Genomic DNA, 18,817 nt, shown 5'->3' with positions numbered 1-18,817 from the left:
GGGGGGGGGGGGGGGGGGGGGGGGGGGGGGGGGGGGGGGGGGGGGGGGGGGGGGGGGGGGGGGGGGGGGGGGGGGGGGGGGGGGGGGGGGGGGGGGCTTTTCATCGAGCTCCGGGCGCAACAAAGTCCGACACCGCCGTCGGCCAGGCCGAGTCCACTCCGATAGGTTAATCATTTTCGCGCCGGCGGTAGCGGAAAACCAAACCAGCTGCGTATATACGGTCTCAATGGAAAGAGGATTAAACTCTCATTGTTACAGCGGGGTCAAATCCAACTCCAGCGCGAATGTTTTACAAAGCAGGCCGACGCGAACGCGCCCGCGCGCGAGAGATTTGCGCGATCCTTGTTTTTCCACCGAATGCGCTCATGTACGTATAATCGTCGAAAGCGAGTTTGTATATGTCCATAAATATAAATTCGCGAGTGTTATTAGATTCATTTGTTGGTTATACGATTTCGGATTAAGGGGGCGCTGAAAACTTTATCGACAAAATATATTGATATTTTTCTGCAAAATTTATGTCGCATTGCTTGTGCAGAAATAAAATGCTTTTATAATAAATAACTTAAGCTTTTAAATAAAAAACAACGGTACATGCAAAAATAAAGAGAAACACTCTTCAATATGTGACAAAAAATATTTTAATATAAAATCTCACTTGGCGTAATATTCGCCTGAACTAGAAGTTCTGCAGCTTGTACATATCGAAAGTGTGGATGCTCCAAACAGAAAAATTTTGAAGAACATTGCTGTACTTCCGCATCTGAATTCAGAAGCTTAAGGGGATGTTGGAGTCGATGGCGAACTCGAACGATGTCGATAATGCAGAGACGATTGTCACTAACATAACTACGCTATTCTTTTCGTATTTCTTGTATATACAGAACTTACATGAATTTATGTTGCTTTGTTTTACCATATTCAACGGAAAACCTAACAATATATGTGTAGAAATTTTCTGCAAACTTTTTCGATATTTTTAAGCTTCCAAATGCAGATGTGAAGGTAGAGCAATGTTCTTTAAAAATTTTCTGTTTGGAGCATCCACACTTTCGGTATGTACAAGCTGCGGAACTTTTGGATTAGGCAAATCTTACACTAACTGACAGCTTGAGATTTTATATTAAAAATTTTTTCTTCGTTTTCGTCACATATCGAGCAATGCTCCTATTTATTTTTGCACTTTCATTGCGTAAAAGCATTTGTAGTAACCAATACTTTGCAGACGTAAACTTTGCAGAAAAATGTCAGTGTTCTGTCGATAAAGTTTTCAGCCTCAGCATCCCCTTAAGAATATCGAAAAAGTTTACAAGATTTCTACACATGCGTGGTTAGGTTTTCCGCTGAATACGGTAAGACAAAGCAACACACGTAAGTTCTGTATGTACAAGAAATAGGATAGTTGATTGTGTTAGTGACGATCATTTCTGCGTTATCGACATTTTTCGAGTTTGTCGTCGACTTCAACTCATTCCCTTAACCGAATGGGCATTCATAGAAACTGCTTTCGGTCTCTCGCTTGCCCAACTCTGACGTGAATCGAGACGTGTGTGGTGCGGCGCGAACGTTGACTCTTTCTACTTTCTCGTCGGCACGTCCGCAAGATTTAGGGAGAATTCTCTTACCTTGAGTAGAAAGGCAGAAGCCAATCAGAACTCGCGGTGGTGGTCAGATGCTAGTCGGCAGTTTCTGCTTTTCTACCAACGCGAGTTCTGATTGGCTTCTGGCTTTCTGCTAAAAATGTGTGAATTCTCCCTCAGGTTGCGTCGTCGAACGCGGCTGATGATTTTCGGCGGATCCTCTGAAAGGAGGGATCTTTTCCGCGTCTGCTAATCTCGCAGATTTTTTCCGCAACCGGGAGCATCAGCGCGAATTGGTGTTAATCGCGCGACGAGCGGAGATTGTTGACGCGATTGCGTTCCTCTTTATTTTTCTCCCACGCGCATTTACTGGATCCCGCTGTTTCTCGATCGAGACGTGGTTTCTGCCGGCGGTCCCGCTGTGTTTCGGAATATCGCGAAATATTACGCGCCGCTAATACGCGCCTCAAAGTGGCCGATCGTACAGTCAGTGGCCGCGCGAACATAATTGCGGCGAATGAACTAACCAGCAAATTAGTCGACTGACAAGCACTGGGTAATAGATGCACGAGGAAACCGAAACCGGATGATTCATGCCTGATTGGACAGCGCGAGACGCTTCGTTGCCTGGCCGCAACAATAGACTGCATAATTCTGTCAAATGAGATGCGCCATGCTTGAATGGATCCGATGCTCTCGTTTTGACAAAGTGCACGTCACGGCTGCCGGTGTTCTTGGCAAGATACTGACGATCGATGCGGGCTCATTTGCCGTTGACGAAATCTAGATTGGCCTATTCACGATGAGCGTGTCCTTCGTCGCTCCACGTTTGATCGACCAAAGACGCGGGACGCGCTTCCGATTTCCCCTAATCGAGGCGTAGAAATCGGACATAGACTACGACTAGAATCTCAGGGGAGATGGCAAAGATGCTGCATCGTTTGGGGGGATGAGGGAGTGTCGTGCATTTTTCGACAAAGAAAAAGAAAGGAAAAAGATCTTTAAGCAAGTAACACCTATAAAGACGACCGTCGCGCAAAATTTGTCAAGTGATAAAAGGACAATTATGAAAATTCACGGCATGTCTTTATCCCCCTCCGTCTCTCTGTATCTGTCTCTCATTAGCGATACTCGTGCGCGCGGTCGCGCAAAAATGCGCGAGGGAGGGATTAGTTCGCCGTGATGCGACGGAAAATGCACCGCGGAAGGCGTGCCGTTTTGGCGAGCCGGGCAAAAACAACGGGAAAGTCTGAGGAGAAAGAGAAAGAGCGGCGAAACGAGGATAACGCTCGCGAGGCGAGTGCGGAAACTGCGGAACCGCGAAGAATGCCGAGAAATCGAAGAAACCGGGAAACCGTGGAGAATGGCGGAAGATAGCTGGAGAATGGCTGAAGGAGCCAGAGAGCGCGAGGATAAGCGGTGCGCTACGAGAAGTTATTCCAGAGGGTAGTTAAATGTATATACATATGTATATATATATATATGTGTGTGCGTGTGTGTGTGTGTGTGTGTGTGTGTGTGTGTGTGTGTGTGTATACAGCGCACTTACGCGCGACGTCTCCCCAGGGCGCCGAAGCCACATTAAGCATTATCCACAACGCTTACACCGTAGTCCCGGCTCCGTTTCAACGTTATTTACGCGAAACATCGGAGTGATACAAACCCGCGCGTTCGTGCATTGCCGCGTCGGGGCGTTCCAATGGTTCGCTCATGTCCAAACCTGCTGATGATTTTCCGTGAACCTTGAAAGAGAGAGAGAGAGAGAGAGAGTGTGTGTGTGTGTGTGTGTGTCTCGACAAAAAGAGATCTTTCCAAAGCATCTGCTCATGAATCCCAACGACTTTCCGTAAGATCTTTGTCGCGTGACCGGAAGTAATAAGTCCCGATATTCATGCGCGCGCGAGGTCGGGATCGTTAATGTAATTACGCGGCGGTACGACGAGATTCACCAAAGAAGCCTGGCTCTTTAATCCTTTACATTTTTCTCGCATCTTCATTCGCCGGAACTCTTTGTGTTCTCTCGCGCCGCTTCCTATTTCTCTGTCTCAGTCGCCGTATCTTTTTCCGCAGCCGCCGTTTCCTGGCGCGACACGTTCTATTTTTCCCGTTCGTTTTGTGCTTTTCTCTCCACCTTCCCTTTGCTATCCCTTTCTCCCCCTCCTTCCTTTCCATTTTCTCCTCTTTCTTTTGCATCCCGTGTCGTACTCCCGTCGGTCAGTTTCGTTAGATCTCCGTGATACTCGCCGCACTTTTTCGCGACGTGCCGTTTTTACGTGTATGTCGTAACGTCCCTGTAATTCCGCGTTACTTTGCGAGGCATTACGTAAATCAGCCCCGCGATAACTGAAATAAACCGGAAGGACACTCGGACTGACGATACGCGCGGCGCTATATAAAAATTCATGCACATATTAATCCGCAAGAGTCGTGCAGGGCTCCGCGCGTATCCAGTATAAAGAGAAAATAAATCCAAATAAAGAGAAGAAGTATTTGCACACTCCCCGATTTTTTTTCAGGTGCGATATCGCGTGAGAAGGAACATTTGTCGCCACCGAGCACTCGTATTACGTGCTATTGACTCGCGAGAGAGGACGATTCCCACGAAAGCTATCCCCGCTGCAACATATTTTTCTTCTTTTATTAAATTTATTCAAAGAGACGAGACACGCGCAAATACTTTTTTTGTCAGCTGTATGCGCCTCTCTGAGTGTCCACGTGTAATTTGTGTTTGAAGCGATGATTTCTCTCCGTTTCGCTGGCGTCTCTTTCCTCTCACGTGTGTGAGATTTATTTCGCGTTTCGGAATACTTGGGTCGTGCGGTCACGATGAAGGGAGCTCGTCAGTTCAATTGCATCGCGACGGAAAATCCGAGTGATCGTGTTACACAGTCGCGGACGAGAAACACGATCGATTACGCGCGCGATCGCGAAATTAACAACGTCAACCTCTCCTTATCAGTGATATGGATGTGCCTCTTAATTAACGCCGTTGTGAATACGCGATACGAGTAAATAATAAATCGTCGCTGAATGTATGCCCGTTTGAAACCAGTCCGCGCGCATCATTGTGAACGATGTTGTAATTATTCGGCTATTTTGCGCGTTGTTGCTAACGTCGCGATCGACTAAATAATAAATCGGTATTGCTCGCATCCTCCGCGTTCATTAGGCCGAACACGCGTTATACCACCGGCATAGGGCGGGAGGGGAATAAAAATAACACGGTGACTATCGTTAATTAGTCGTTAATGGATGTTTGCTCGCGTTACAGGCGCCGAAAGGGGAGCAGGCGGCGGTATCCACACGAGCTTTGCGCGAGCCGTAGCTTACCCACCGTTACGGGATAGTTAAGCCGTATACGCGTATACGCATACGAACGCATGTGGAGCACGCAAGCTGCGCTTGCTCTATGCTCCCGTGTGTTTACGCAATTATTAATGCTCCCATGCTCACGCTCCGTGATACAAAACGGGAACGACAAAGTGGAACGCCGACGGGCGCGATGGGTGCACGTGGGAGTAAGGCGGGTGAAAGCAGATTAGGGCCACGTGACGCGCCGGAAAGAAATTCAGCCGCAGTTAACGACGGCCCGCACTTACGATAGTTTAACTCTTTATGGACTACCGCGGCTCCAAAGCTCGAGCGTTGAGCGAAGCTTCGCAGCTCTGAGTCTGGGTTTCCCTTCCCACTCGGACCTCCCCGTCTGCCTGTTGTCGTTATTATTTAATGAGTCCGTCGAGGGCGGCGTGTCGTCATCGATAAATCGAGCGGAATGTTCGTTTCAAGATCACCGGCCTGCTGCACCGGCGATTAGTGACGAAATTGTGGGAGTAGCGTTTCGAAGGAATTGAGCAATTGACCTCTTTAGTGGTGATTTGAAATGACTGCGCGATTATCCCCAGTTATTTTTTAACAGACATATCTGGATATCTCCTTATTGCTGTTTCCTCTGAAGAATTTCATGGAATGTATCTAATTTTCATTTGCACCTGCTGTGCGTTAAAAAATAATACAATAGTTCGAGTGAATGAAAAAGAATTTAACATTTTAGAATTTAGAATTTTCTCAGACATATCACTCGAGGGGTTAAAAAGAGATAGACGGGATTGACGTTCGATTCGCAACGGCGAGAATGCGCAGGAGAAAATAATATGATAATTGCCGAACGACGGGCTCGTGGCGCGATTAAATCAAGAACACAGGAAGCAAGAGGCGCGTGTGCGTTAACTCTTGATAAAAAATGCGCGTTGCTTAGTTATGCCGCTTCATCCCCTCGACAGTGCAAGCTCGCCGCGAGTGTCACTCGACACGCGGCCCGTGGCAGTATATCGTGAGTCTAGTCCAAAACCAGGTTAGCTAACAGCATTAATTATCATAAATCTACAGAGCTACGGCGTGAAAACGCAAGATGCGGAATATTGCATAACGCGAGCGTACATATGATTCATATTGATAGCGGTACGGAATAGCCGCCGGCGAATAACCGCTGATTTTCACATCGTCGTCTCAAACGACGTGAAATTCTCCGGAATTCAAAAGCGGCACAGTTATCACACCCACGTTGCACACGGCTCTCTCGCGAGTATTATAAATATTATATTACACTGAGAGCTTCTGATCGCGCACTTTCGGTATCGCATCCATCTTCATTCTTTCACGAAGATTCGATTCGGAGTAATGCGCGGAGTTATAGCCTTGCGAAGTTGTCAGCCATGGAAGAATGGAAATGAAAAATACAGACAATATCACATGATATCAGACAGAGAGATAACAAGAAGGGAATAAATACGTATCAAGTAGGTGCAAAAAATTTGGCGTTTTTCTATTAAGTCATTGTAGGAAGTTTGGGTATTAAAATAAAAATGAGGAGTATATATTGTTCATTTTACTCGTAAAAATTATGAAGTCTTCGAAATTTGATGAATTCTTTTATTTTTTATTTTTTTTTTTGATGAATTATTTTATTTGATGAACACGACGAACCTATTGGGCCAACCTAATAAAATGCGAGTCATGAGTGCGAAATTCGGCGGGATTCGTCTCGACAGCGCGATTCGCGAGTACACGGAAAGAATATTGTAGTAAAAATTATCATATAAAAATAATCATATTTATATGGTCATTTTTACCATATTTTATTATAATTTTCGTAATAGTGCCAGTCTATTCCTTCTATACTACTAAAATTGTATTGTAATTTTTATTACAATATTCTGTTCGTGTAATAATCATTCTGAGCGACGTAAATTCGCGAATTCACACGCAGGAAAAGTGTTCAGCCGAATCTCCTTCAAACACCTGCTCCCGAACGCCGAAGAGCGTTATTATCGCCGCTAACAACGACGTAACGGGCGGGATGAGAGAGCGTGGAATTAAAGCGGGCAAAAACGAGGACCTGCCCCACGGGAGGAAGTTATGTTGTAGGTGGGTTAGTTAGGCATGCATGTGGCGCAGAGCAGCGCGGCGTTCCAGCCGCATACATCGCGCGTCTGCGCCGGGAGAGGCGGATAAGCCTCGCATGATGCACGTTGCACTTATGCTTTGTGTCTACCTGAAACGACACTAATAGCTCGCAAAAGTGGCGGGGGAGAGAAAGGAGGGAGGGAATGGCGTAGGACAGGGCTGAGGATGCCTGTGCATCAAATAAAAGGAGCGACTGAGGGTAAAAGGGAGTGGCGGGTGGGAGGGCGCGGATTCTTCCCTCGAGCGTGGAAATAAACGGAGATTGACGGCGGAATGTGCGCGGAGAAATAAGGTAAATGTCGAAAGGTAATTGTAGAAACGAGATAAGGATAATCGAGGAATAGCGGAGCATCGCGAACGCGCGCACGTAACGCGATAAACTCGCGTATTTCTGCGTGTATGTATGTGTATGTTGAGCGCAAACGCTCCGTTCCATTTTATAAATCTTAAGTGCGTAACTTTGTTACCTCTCCCTCGTGGCCATGTACACACGCAATCTATGTATATATATTTTTTTTTAAATCTGCGGTAAAGCTCGGGAAAATCTTGGAAAAACGCTGAGAGAGCGAGAGAGGGAAAGCCAGTCTTATCCGTCTTATCGGAGATGTGGTACAAGTAACAGATTGGATATTCTCGTGAACGTTGATTGCGTCTACAGAAATACAATTACGCGTGGGACGTCCTTCTTCGAGGCGGGGGCGCGTTTCTTCTCGATCGCAAATTCTTTGATTAATTTCACGGCGATTCCCGCTGAGGAGATAACGGGTCGTTACCTTCTTCGCAATTTTTTTCTAATTTCTACCGTCCAACGTCTCAGCGTGCGCGCGCGACCATATCTCAGACTAAAATTCTTTAAGGACAAATTCCGCTCGAGATTGTTCGAGAGGATGAGGTTTCGTTGCTTATTAGCGGCTGTAAATTTCAATTTCGCGAGAAGCTCCCTGTGAGCACGATAGCGAGGAAAAATTAATGGCGTTTCGATGTTTCTGCAAAAGCCGGGATTGAAACTGATCAAAGAGGCTGCCACGTGGAGTCAGAGAGGCGTAGAGAGGGAGCGGGAGGCACGGTTGGACTCATTTAAGGATATTAACACGTTCGCTATCGGCGAACGTCACACATATAGAGGGCGCGCACCATTTTCATGGTAGATCGGCGTCACACGTACGCGACACGTCGATCGACCTCTTTGATACGCTTTCTTTGTATATAAGTAAAAAATATGCGCTACACTGCGCGGAAGTTCTTTAAAGAGGCGCGCTCTCTCGTATGGCGAGCAAGAGTCGTCGAATCCGCGCGGCATATATGCGAACATACGCCGGGAGAGTTAGTACCGGTGCTCGTCGCCGACGAAAATAGAACCTCTGCATATTCGATTTCCATCGATTATGGATGCGTGGCCGAGCTTAATATCTTGTAAAATCCTCAAGCGTTACACCTACGTGCGCGACACGCGCGGATAAATAATTCATGTCGTTCGAGTCCGCGAGTTAATTCAAGTAAATGCCTCCGATATATCGGCCGCGCGACGTGTGACGGCATGGTATCTGCTCGCCGACGATGCAGAAGTCGACTGCGCCCACACGCGCGCACGTGGTTTTTGACGTGCATGAATAATGGCGAGTCATCACTATTAACCAAAGATTCTGAATGTCCCATAAATTTCGAGGGAGCACACAGCGGAGCTCAGACTTGCCGATAAATATTCCTGCTAGCGATGACATCACTGCGAAGTACTGAAGCTCTGTATTATGGATAACGTTCATAGCTCTCGCGTCGTCTGAATTTCGCCCAGATCTCTCTCGCGGCGCTTGGCCGAGGCTGATTCCCGACCGTGGCTTTTGTGCGATGTACGAAATTTGCCATCATAACGTCGCTTGCAAGTACATATGTGGCGATAACGTTGCTGTGTGATTGCCAATCGCGCGGTATCGCATATCGAAAATGCACGAGACGTCTCGGAGTTTTAAGCAGTCTGTGCTATCAGTCACTGTGTAAAGTTTGCTTCACTACGAATACCCGAATTTGAAATTCAAGTTAGATGTGTGTTTCTTTAATTAAATCGTAATTATAAACGTAATGTCACGTGTATCATGACTCAATTAAAAACTCAAATCTGACTCCAAGATCCGTATTAATTGTTGTCACTTGAAACTTATCTCGTGTGAGATATTCAAGTTTTATTGTGATATACGTGACTTTACCTTTGTAATCGTGATTCAATTAAAAAAAAAAAATTTTGAATGCTTCAAACAAAAAAAGAACATTGCTGTACCTCCGCATCTGAATTAAGAGGCTTATCGGAAAAGAATCTGAATTAAGAAGCTTATCGAAGAATATCGGAAAAGTTTGCTGAAAGATTTCTACACATGCGTGATTAGCTTTTCCGCTGAATATGGTAAAACAAAGCAACATACGTAAGTTCTGTAAAGTACAAGAAAAGGATAACGTGATTGTGACGATTGTCTTTGCGTTATCGATATTTTCCGAGTTTGTCGTCGACTTCAGCATCCCCTTAACGTCTTACCTAAGAGACGTATTTCCTTGCAATCACAAATCTCCGGTCAAGTCTTCGGTTGAAATGCTCCAGCTAAATTGCAACACGTACGTGTCCACGGATAACGCCGTTATCGTCGTTACGGTGACACGGTGCGCGATCGATAAGGAGCAGAGATTGATGTCACGGTGCTGAGCGCCGGCACAGGCCGAGAAAACGAACCTTTAAATTTCACATTCGCGCGCCTCATATCCCTCATACGCGCGCGCACCTCTTCCTTGCGTCTCTTCCTCGTTACCGCCGTTGCCGTTCTTTACGTCACGTTTTACGAGCCGTTCGCGGTCTCGGCGCACTTTTCTCTCTCTCTCTCTCTCTCTCTCTCTCTCTCTCTCTATCTATCTCCCGCGCGCATTCTTTTTATTTACTCCCTTTATGCAATATTAGCGATGCCGTTCGTAAATATGGAAACGTCGGAACCAGCTACCCCGCGTGTAAGTACCGCGAGCCGAGCTTAACGAGCACCCGCGAAACTTAACGGCGCGCGCCCTGCAGGTACCTTCAGCTCCGTTCTCCAGTGTAACCTCCAGCGGAACCATCTCTTCGTCCTCTCTCTGTCACTGCTCTCTGTTTACGTGTTTCTTCTCCTTTTTACGATTCGCCTCTTTGCGGCGTTTCTTCTCGCTCTCCCGAACTTTCTCCATTTCCCGTCTAATAATAAAGATATGTACGACCGACGGCGATTTAATGGGAATTATTATCGGCGATCGGAAATTGAATTATTGAAACGGAACCGTACACGTAAATATAGAACAGACGCGAGCTACCTGTCCTAGACGGAATAGACGACCGATGGTTTGATTTAAAATATGTAACGTCAATATCACACACACTTATACATATCTGTGTATATTTCTCTGTGTAATTATACGCATGTGCGGCACACCGTAGCGCCGTTCATTGTTATCATTAGATTCATATTAATGCTGGACATTGGTCGTGCATACTCTTTTGCTATTGCGAATATATTCTAGATCAATGAATAACTGTTACGCTCGATCGTATTACCTCAATTGTAAAAATATGTTCTTCCCGTTAATATCTCGTGTGATTATCTCGCTCGTTCATACCTCTCCCTCTCTCTCTCCCTCTCTCTCTCTCTCTCTCTCTCTCTCTCTCTCTCTCTCTTTCTCTCTCTCCCTCTGTTTCTGGAGTGCCAACTGCTATTTCTTCCTGAATTAAATTAGCCGCTTCGAAGTTTCGCGGCGAGGCAGCGGGAGAAAATGAGAGACGCGTCTAAGAATCGACGTCCATCTCGTGGCGAATTCTCTTCGCGTGATAACCTACCGTGGCGCGTCGCGCCGCATCATGGCTTGGAGAAGACATATACTTCAAATATTGCTAGGACGGAGAAACTTCTGCTTTAATGGCTCGCATCGAGACTTGGAGACATTATCGGATTACCAATAAATCACGCTGACTCGGTTTCAAAGAAGAATGCGCCAGATAGAGAGAGATATATATGGAGAGAGTGAGAGCGCGCGCGCATCACCGGTATTATTTATCTCGTCGCTTTGGTATAACAGCCGTTTCCTCTTCTCTTTTACATGTAAAAGGCACGTAGTAAAGCTCATTTCCCGTTATTCGACCTACGCGTCTCTGCAGCCGCCCCCTAACCCGCGCCGCGCCGCCTTCATTATTTCTCTTGACTTCCCACCGTCTCTTCCTTGCTCGAATGCCATCCCCTCCCCCCGTCACCCTGACGCCGTTCCCCACTCTCCCTTGCAGTCCGTCTCTTTCCTCTGTCTTGTCGTACGCAATGTTTTATTTCATTCCCCTTTCGCTCCTTCGCACCTCCGCGCTCACACACCTCCCGTTTCCGGTGGCCGTAGGGGCGAGCGACGACGGTGGCGTTGGCGGCGACGGGGCGATGGAAGGGGGCGCGGGGAAAATATTATTCAAAGCAAGATTTACATTTTTACGACGCCGCCATTTTCTACCGAAGGCACCGGCGAGAATAGGAATTAGATTCATTTACATACATATATACGCGACCGCGCGCCAACTTCCCCTTCGCGCACCGTCCCCCAGCCCCGCGAGTCGACCGCCCAGTAAAGGAGATTAATGCCTTGATTAGTTCGTTTTCTGCGACTTATCGCCCGCTCCGGGAACCGCCACTCCCGCGGGCCGGCCAACCCTTTCCTTCGCGTACGCGCTCGCTGCGACCGAGACTTTTATCAGGTCAGCGCCGAAGTTCCGCCGCGGCGGTCTCGCGGTTACGAAATTATGCAAAGGATCTGTCAGAAGGTGTCACCGGCGGTCTCCCGAGACTACACGTATCGCAGCTTCCTCCGGCTTCTCGATAATAAAATTGTGCATAATTAAAGTGACGGGAATAATTGGCGATGCCGCACGCCCCGTAGCGGTGTGTGATGTAGTCTGTGGTCTCCCCTTCGCGACAACTTGATCACTCTGTCGCTGAAGCGAGTGCGGAATGCACGGGACGTGTTTTATACGCGGTTCCCCTTAACTTAGTGACGTTAATTTAAGGATCTTTTAGCGCGTTGTCCTGCGCAAAGGGGATGTCGTCCTCTCTTTCGATATTGTCGTATGTTCTCTGGATCGGCGCGTCGCCACAGCGATCTTAATCTCACGCAGGAAACTTGCCTGGTTTGCACGTCGAACGCGTGAAAAAATCCGACGAGAAACACGTAACTCGCGGCAACTCGGATCAGCGCCATTTTATCTCCGCGTTCTAATGAGGGGCCGGGGAAATTTCCGCGGGGAGGAAAAGACGCGCTATATTTTTAGATTGCGTCCAACTGCCCCGGCTAATCTTGCTTCGCGCGCGCAACAATTCTCCCGTGCTTCGAGCTTCAGTCGCTCGACAGAAGATTACCATGCCGATACGACGGACTGAGCACCGGCAGCAAGTCGCAATACGGGGAGGAACGGGGGATGAGGGGCACCGGGGTAACCGGTCGTCTTCCGCGGTTGTTTGACGAAGATCCCCAAGTCGTAACGAGATTAATCGCATATCTCCGTCGATGGAGATGCCGATAACCGGCGGCGGACTTGGAGCGCGGCCTTAATGCGCCGGAATTCGATCGAGTGCACCTGATTGCGCGCGACGGCCTCCGATCTAAAACAATCTGCGCGGATATTACTTCCGGACTTGTAATCAGGGCGCGCGATTGTACTTACGGTACATGCACGGCGCACAGTCATTAAGATCGCCAATGAGCAGCGGGCGTTAACGTCGCAATGGCCGGATATTGCGCGGATCGTTGCGCGCGAATTAACGCCGAACACTCGCGACCGCCGTAAATACGTCACTTTATTCGCAGCCGGCTCCGTTAATGCGCGAGATTCTTGACCATGTCTCTTTCCCTTTCTCTCCTTCTCTCCCCTTTCTCTCTCTCTCTCTCTCTTTGTCGGAGAGAGACCAGGAAACTGGAAATCGCGGTCTGGGCGTAGCCGCACGATCGGCGTCGCGCGAGACACGATTGAAATTGAATTACGCTCGGGTGGGGATCAAGGAGAGTCCCGAGTGTGCCGTAAAGATTATTATTACATTATAACCGGTTACAACGGCTAATAATACTTAATTAAACGCGGATGGCGAATTAATTGCGGGGAACGTCAGTCGAGATGAATTCGCAAGCGTTTCGTTGCAATCACGACGGCAAATCGGCGATTTGCGATTTGATCGTTCGCCAAGGGAGCAGTTTTCATCGACATCTCGCACGATCTGATCGACCGAACCACGCGAAGTGGATATAACATGAAATTTGAGGACGATGGTGAAAAATGTGCGACGCTATTTTTGCCGTGAGGAAGAGAGAAAAATGATCTAACTAAAATTAAAGTTTTTTAGCCCTAATGATATTTCTTAATTGTTATTAACATGAAAATAATGGTAACATGCACATATGATTATTGTCGCTGATATTTTAATAGAATTTAATAGAATTGAAAAAAAAGTACTTTTTCTTACCATAATTTATAGTGATTATTTCTCTATGTGAATATAATTTAGCAAATATCAAACATTTTCTTGTCAGTACGAACACTAATAACACTGGCATCTAATTCTGGATTCTTATTGCTTTGATTTTTACGTACGAATTTTCAAACTTTTAACGTAAAATATATTCGTACGCATATATTCACAATATTGAACATTTTAATATTCGTATTTAAAGATCAAAACAATAAGAATGTCCAGAGTTGAGTGCCAGTGTCATTGGTGTCCAGGCATTGGCATTTTCGCCTTGCATGACTTATCAAGACTCAGTAACATCTGACCAATCTCATTAGGGACCAATTTCAATAGAACTATGGAATAAATTTCAGGGTACGTCGTGGCTGCGAGAGTTTCGCGAATTTGTTCATTTTTATTTTTTTCGTGTCCATTACACCGGCGACCGGAGATTTCAAACGCGACGTATAACGGATTCGAATTCAATGATTTAATTCGCATTCGTTACATTTTGTCTGGCCGAGCTGCCGACATTTCCGCGTCTCTCTCTTCTCTTTTTTATTAGCCGGAATAAAACACGCCCCTTTGTACATTCTCGCGATGCGACGATAAAAGAATAATCGAGCGCTTTCTTTTAAGCTCCACCGGTGCAGAAGGATAAAAGGTAAACGTTTTAGGAATTTCTCGTCCACCTCGTCCTCTTGTGCCTCTCTCTCTCTCTCTCTCTCTCTCTCTCTCTCTCTCTCGCTTACTCGCTCGTTCTCTCGCCACGAGGCCGTCCTTTTGGCCTGCTTTCCGCGAGAGGGAAACATAAATTTCGCCAACCGAAGATTTCCTTCCGCCCCGGGGCACCGGCTGACCAAAGCGCAGCTTAACCCCCTAATCCGTATTATTATTCTGGGATTAACGTTTCAAGGCGAGTGAAAATTTTTTGTCCAACTTGGAGCGAGCGCGCGCTATCACATTTTCGGGCGCGAAATGCGCAAGGAGAGGGGGCAAAATTGTTCCAATTTCTGTCTTTAAATTGGTTTTCACGCTTTCATTCAAAAGGAAACCAGAGTAGGCGGAATTTGTTTCGTATGTTACACCACACACGCACACACGCACGCATACGTGGTGTAATTAAAAAATTGCATCGACCGATAGCCCTCAACTTTATTGTTAACAAACATCTCCGCGCGGTCGCTCGATATTTAAAAAATTTTTTTAAATGTTTTTTCTCTTCCCTGCGCGAAAGTGGCCGCTTCCCAACGTTGTAACGTTTCGATGATGAAACTTCAAATGAAAACGCGTGAAAGTTCATTTGAAATTGAATAAAGTATCGCGTGACGTCCCGCTATTTATTTGCATTCTCCCTGAAACGGGAGCGAGCAGCGCTTTTCAACACTCCGAATGCCCCTAATTTAATTAACTGAGAAATGAATTTTTCAATTCTCGCAGCGCGCGATTCAGCGGATTCGCCGGTCCTCCGTTGTCATTACCGTCGCCTGTCGCGAACGAGCGCGAGACGCGCGGAATCCGCGCGCATTATTTAAATTACCGTCTTCGACAATATATCACCGGCGGCGCGTCCCTCCCTCCTTTGCGCGGCGCTTCCGCGCAAACCACACTGAGCGCACGAGATTCCCTTTTAACACGATGGAAACGCCGGAATTCCCGTAAACGGAATCCACGAAGTAGGAAGTCGTGTAAAATTTCCAGCGGAAACATTTACTCTCGCCCGTTTCTCGGGCGCGACTTCCCGCGGATCAGCCGTGGAAGAACGATTGTTTTTATCTCGGATTACCCGCCCGATTGTTTCTCCATCGAATTAGCCGAGTGTATCGGCCGAGGGAGACAGAGAAAGAGAGAGAGAGAGAGAGAGAGAGAGAAAGAGAGAGAAAAAGAAAGCGTATGTTCGCGCATGAGCGCATCACAGTCGTTTACGAGCGCGTCCGCCGGCGCGGACTGCGTTAACTCGTTTACTTTTAAAACGCAGCACGTCCATCTTAACAGCTACTGAAGGACCGGCCGAGGCAGCGAGGAAAAATCACGGGACTTCATTTCCCGATCGATACGACCGGGATACTCGCGGAGTGCCGTAGTCGTAGTCGTCGTCATCGTCGTCGCACTTGACCCACCGTCGCAAAAAATTAAGTCCGGAAGCCGCTCGATGTAGCTGCTCTTCATAGCAGTCATGGCGGTTAACGAGGCGACCAACTTGTTTAAGCCTTAAATACGTAAACTCGTTTATCTTTCCCAGCTGCTTAAACTGGCGCCGCGAGATCCTCTCTTTACGCACGGGGCCGGAGAGAGCGAGAGACGGGGGAAATTAATTTCACCCGCGGCTCTTGACCGTTTTCCTCGCGTTAACCCTCCCTCCCCGTCCCTACCATCCCTTACGTTTTATTTCGTTTCGCCGCGCATTGTAGCGGGATATTCCGAGCGTTCATTCATCGCGATAAGACCTTACTTTACCTTTAATATTTTTATGGGTAGAATAACGAGAAGGGAGCCGATCGATGACCTTATTCTTCGCGCGTAAGCGCTCCGATACATCCACGAGGCACAGTTTCCCCCTTTCTTTTTTGTTTCTTTTTTCTTAGTACTAGACACTACAAGAGCGCGCTGTCGCGCACTATTAATTCAATTCTTCAGTCTTATTCAAGTAAGCTCGCACTGAAAAAAAGGTATCTCGTCGTCAAAACGAAAATTCCGCGCACCGAACCATGGTTTGGTTAAAACGGGATCAATCAAGTGTTTCATAGCTGCTATCAAAAAAGTTTAGTTTACCGTTATGTGTGTTTTGCTTTCTCAACAACAAGTGAGAACATGGCAATGTCAACCAAATAATATGTACGAAATATTTCAGTTTCAAATACAAAAATGAACTTTTCAGAGAAAAATATATGCAATCGTGTAAAAAGAGAGAAATATTAAAGAATAATATAAAAACATGTGTTTTGCTTTCTCAATAACACAAGTGAGAACATGGCAATGTCAACCAAATGATATGTACGAAATATTTCAGTCCCAAATACAAAAATGAACTTTTCAGAGAAAAATATTTGCAATCATATAAAAAGAATAATATAAAAATACGCAATAGCCCCAGCGACTCACTCGTGTGAGGAATCAATGCGATTTACTTCTACATTCCATGCACTACGTGATACGAACGTCCTGCGAGCGTTCAAATTGCACGCTCACCATTTCACCATTTCATTGATATCCAGCGACGTCCAGGTCGACGAGGCCCACCGCATCCGTCCAATGTCCAGCCTCCTCAGCATCCAGCCCTCGTCCCATGTCGATCACTTCTCATCCACCACTGCTCTACATTAAGCTGCATTCGCGACCGCGATTATTTTAACGACGTTCAACGAAACAGGATTTAAAATACGTACGAAAAATACGAGACATAAAATATGCGATAAATAGCACGGCGCTTTGAAAATATACTTGGAATTCGCGAATTGCGTGCGAGGAATCGCGAACTGAAGATCGTGGCATTGTCGACAGAGTCACGAGAGAAAAACGGAAGATACCTGCAGACGATTCTACTCTGTCGAGAATGGCATCTCGTCGTTGAGCATTTCGTTCCGCGAGAATTCGCATTTTTAAAAGACATAATAAATATACGTATTGAGAATTGAGAGATAATTGCGATCGAAATGTTGCATCATTCTCGTGAGAAAAATTGAGAAAATTGCCCCAATCAATATTTTATTCCTACACTTATGGCCAGCCTTGCTACGTGAAATAATTTATACATAAATTAACGAATTTTCTTTTCTTATAACCTGTTTATCTTTTCACTTTTTTTTTGGCACTAGAAATATCGGGTTTTCAAGGATTGGAATCTTTCAGTTAAAGAAATTTAGAATGGTTCGTATCTCAATTATGCCAATTTTGTTACAATTTTAATTAAAATTGCTGGGTTTCTCTCTTGGTTTGGCTGAAATTCGAACCATTTTTGACTAATTTAGCACAGGTTTGAAATATTTCGGTTAGAATGTCAGCTAAAGAAATTTAGAATGGTTCGTATCTTAGATTTGGCGATTTTGTTAAAAGTTCAACTAAAATTGCCGAATTTCGGTTTGGCCGAGATTCGAACCATTTTTGACTAATTTAGCACAGGTTTGAAATATTTCGGTTGGAATCTCGGCTAAAGAAATTTAGAAATTTCTTCAGAAGGTGTGAAAGTGAAAGGCTTGTGAAAGGAGATCTTGAATAACAAGACTAAATAGAAGAGAAGACGTTGATAAGAGGCTTGTGGCCCGAGGAGCATTATTAGAGGAACAAATTTACGTTTACAGGACTTACAGCAAATTGTAAATCTCGACTCGCGACAGTCGTAAAATTTATCGCATGAAGTAATCGCGAATTCCGTGTGTGCTGGTGCAATTTTGATGCACACTTGATACCGCTCAAAACAAGTAGAGGATCACATTGAATAAATGATAGCTTTATCGAATTGTTCAATAGCTCAGTTAATTCACGGCTTAATTGTAAACTACGCGGCTTGACGATGAAAATCATATATAGAGATTCATAAATTCATCAAAATCAAAAATATTATACGGCCCGTGTCGTATACACACTCACACGTGTCAAGTATTATTGACTTTCCGTTAGATTTAAAATTTCCACGCTTTGCTACCGGAAACTTGATAGGCTATTTACCTATTTTCGATTGATAATATATTTGGCTGTATTTACCAGCACGCATCCGGTTGTCTTCATACACTAAACGGACGTGAATTCGCTAGTTCAATAGCTCAACTATCCCTCGGACAGTACAAACATTTAGAGAAGCAATCCTCTGCTTGTTTCGGATAATACATCTCAATGGACGATACAAATGCATACATGCAAATCTACGATCTATGTAAATCGCATTGTTAAAGTTTCTATAAGCGCCCGCCACCCTTAAATTTTTATATTTTTATTTCTCTGACTCACCAAATTATGAACTCAAGGCCGGCCGTATTCTGCTACAAATCTGGAACAAGGAAATAAATCAGTATTTGGTAAAAAAATATATATGTGTATTTATATAATTTGAAATCTATCTATTAAACAATAGAATGGAATAAAAACGGAATTATTCTGATTAGCTGACCCCCACTATATCAATTTATATAATTTTATATAATTTGACCGATTAAATAAGAGAATCGATGACTTGGCAAGAAAAATGCTCCCGTAAACACGAGTGTCTTGAACTCCTGCGATTCTAGTCACTCGACCATTTTTCGATTTTTATTCCAACAATCGTGTCCCGATTTCCGATCGCAAATAGATAAACGCAACGAGCAC

At 45.6% G+C, this 18,817-nt stretch overlaps 1 protein-coding gene and 1 long non-coding RNA gene across 10 annotated transcripts in view; one reads left to right on the top strand and one right to left on the bottom strand.

Moving 5' to 3' along the window:
* The window catches only part of LOC116846545 (nephrin-like), a 331,343-nt gene that overhangs the window by 211,225 nt on the left and 101,301 nt on the right, over positions 1-18,817 (top strand). The window lies entirely within an intron of this gene.
* The window catches only part of LOC116846617, a 179,024-nt gene that overhangs the window by 98,776 nt on the left and 61,431 nt on the right, over positions 1-18,817 (bottom strand). For 2 of the 3 annotated variants that reach the window (XR_004378540.1, XR_004378539.1), the window contains one exon: positions 18,461-18,500. This is a non-coding gene — a long non-coding RNA (uncharacterized LOC116846617). Of the gene's footprint in view, positions 1-16,705; positions 16,842-18,460; positions 18,501-18,817 lie in introns of all 3 variants that reach the window. The other variant, XR_004378541.1, reaches the window with a different exon arrangement.

Source organism: Odontomachus brunneus, unplaced genomic scaffold (genome assembly GCF_010583005.1).
Source record: "Odontomachus brunneus isolate Ranch 3 - 2012 unplaced genomic scaffold, Obru_v1 Obru_scaffold_004, whole genome shotgun sequence".
NCBI classification, from domain to species: Eukaryota; Metazoa; Arthropoda; class Insecta; order Hymenoptera; family Formicidae; genus Odontomachus; species Odontomachus brunneus.
The sequence above is the reverse complement of the archived record's forward strand: the minus strand, read 5'-3'. Positions and strand labels throughout refer to the sequence as shown.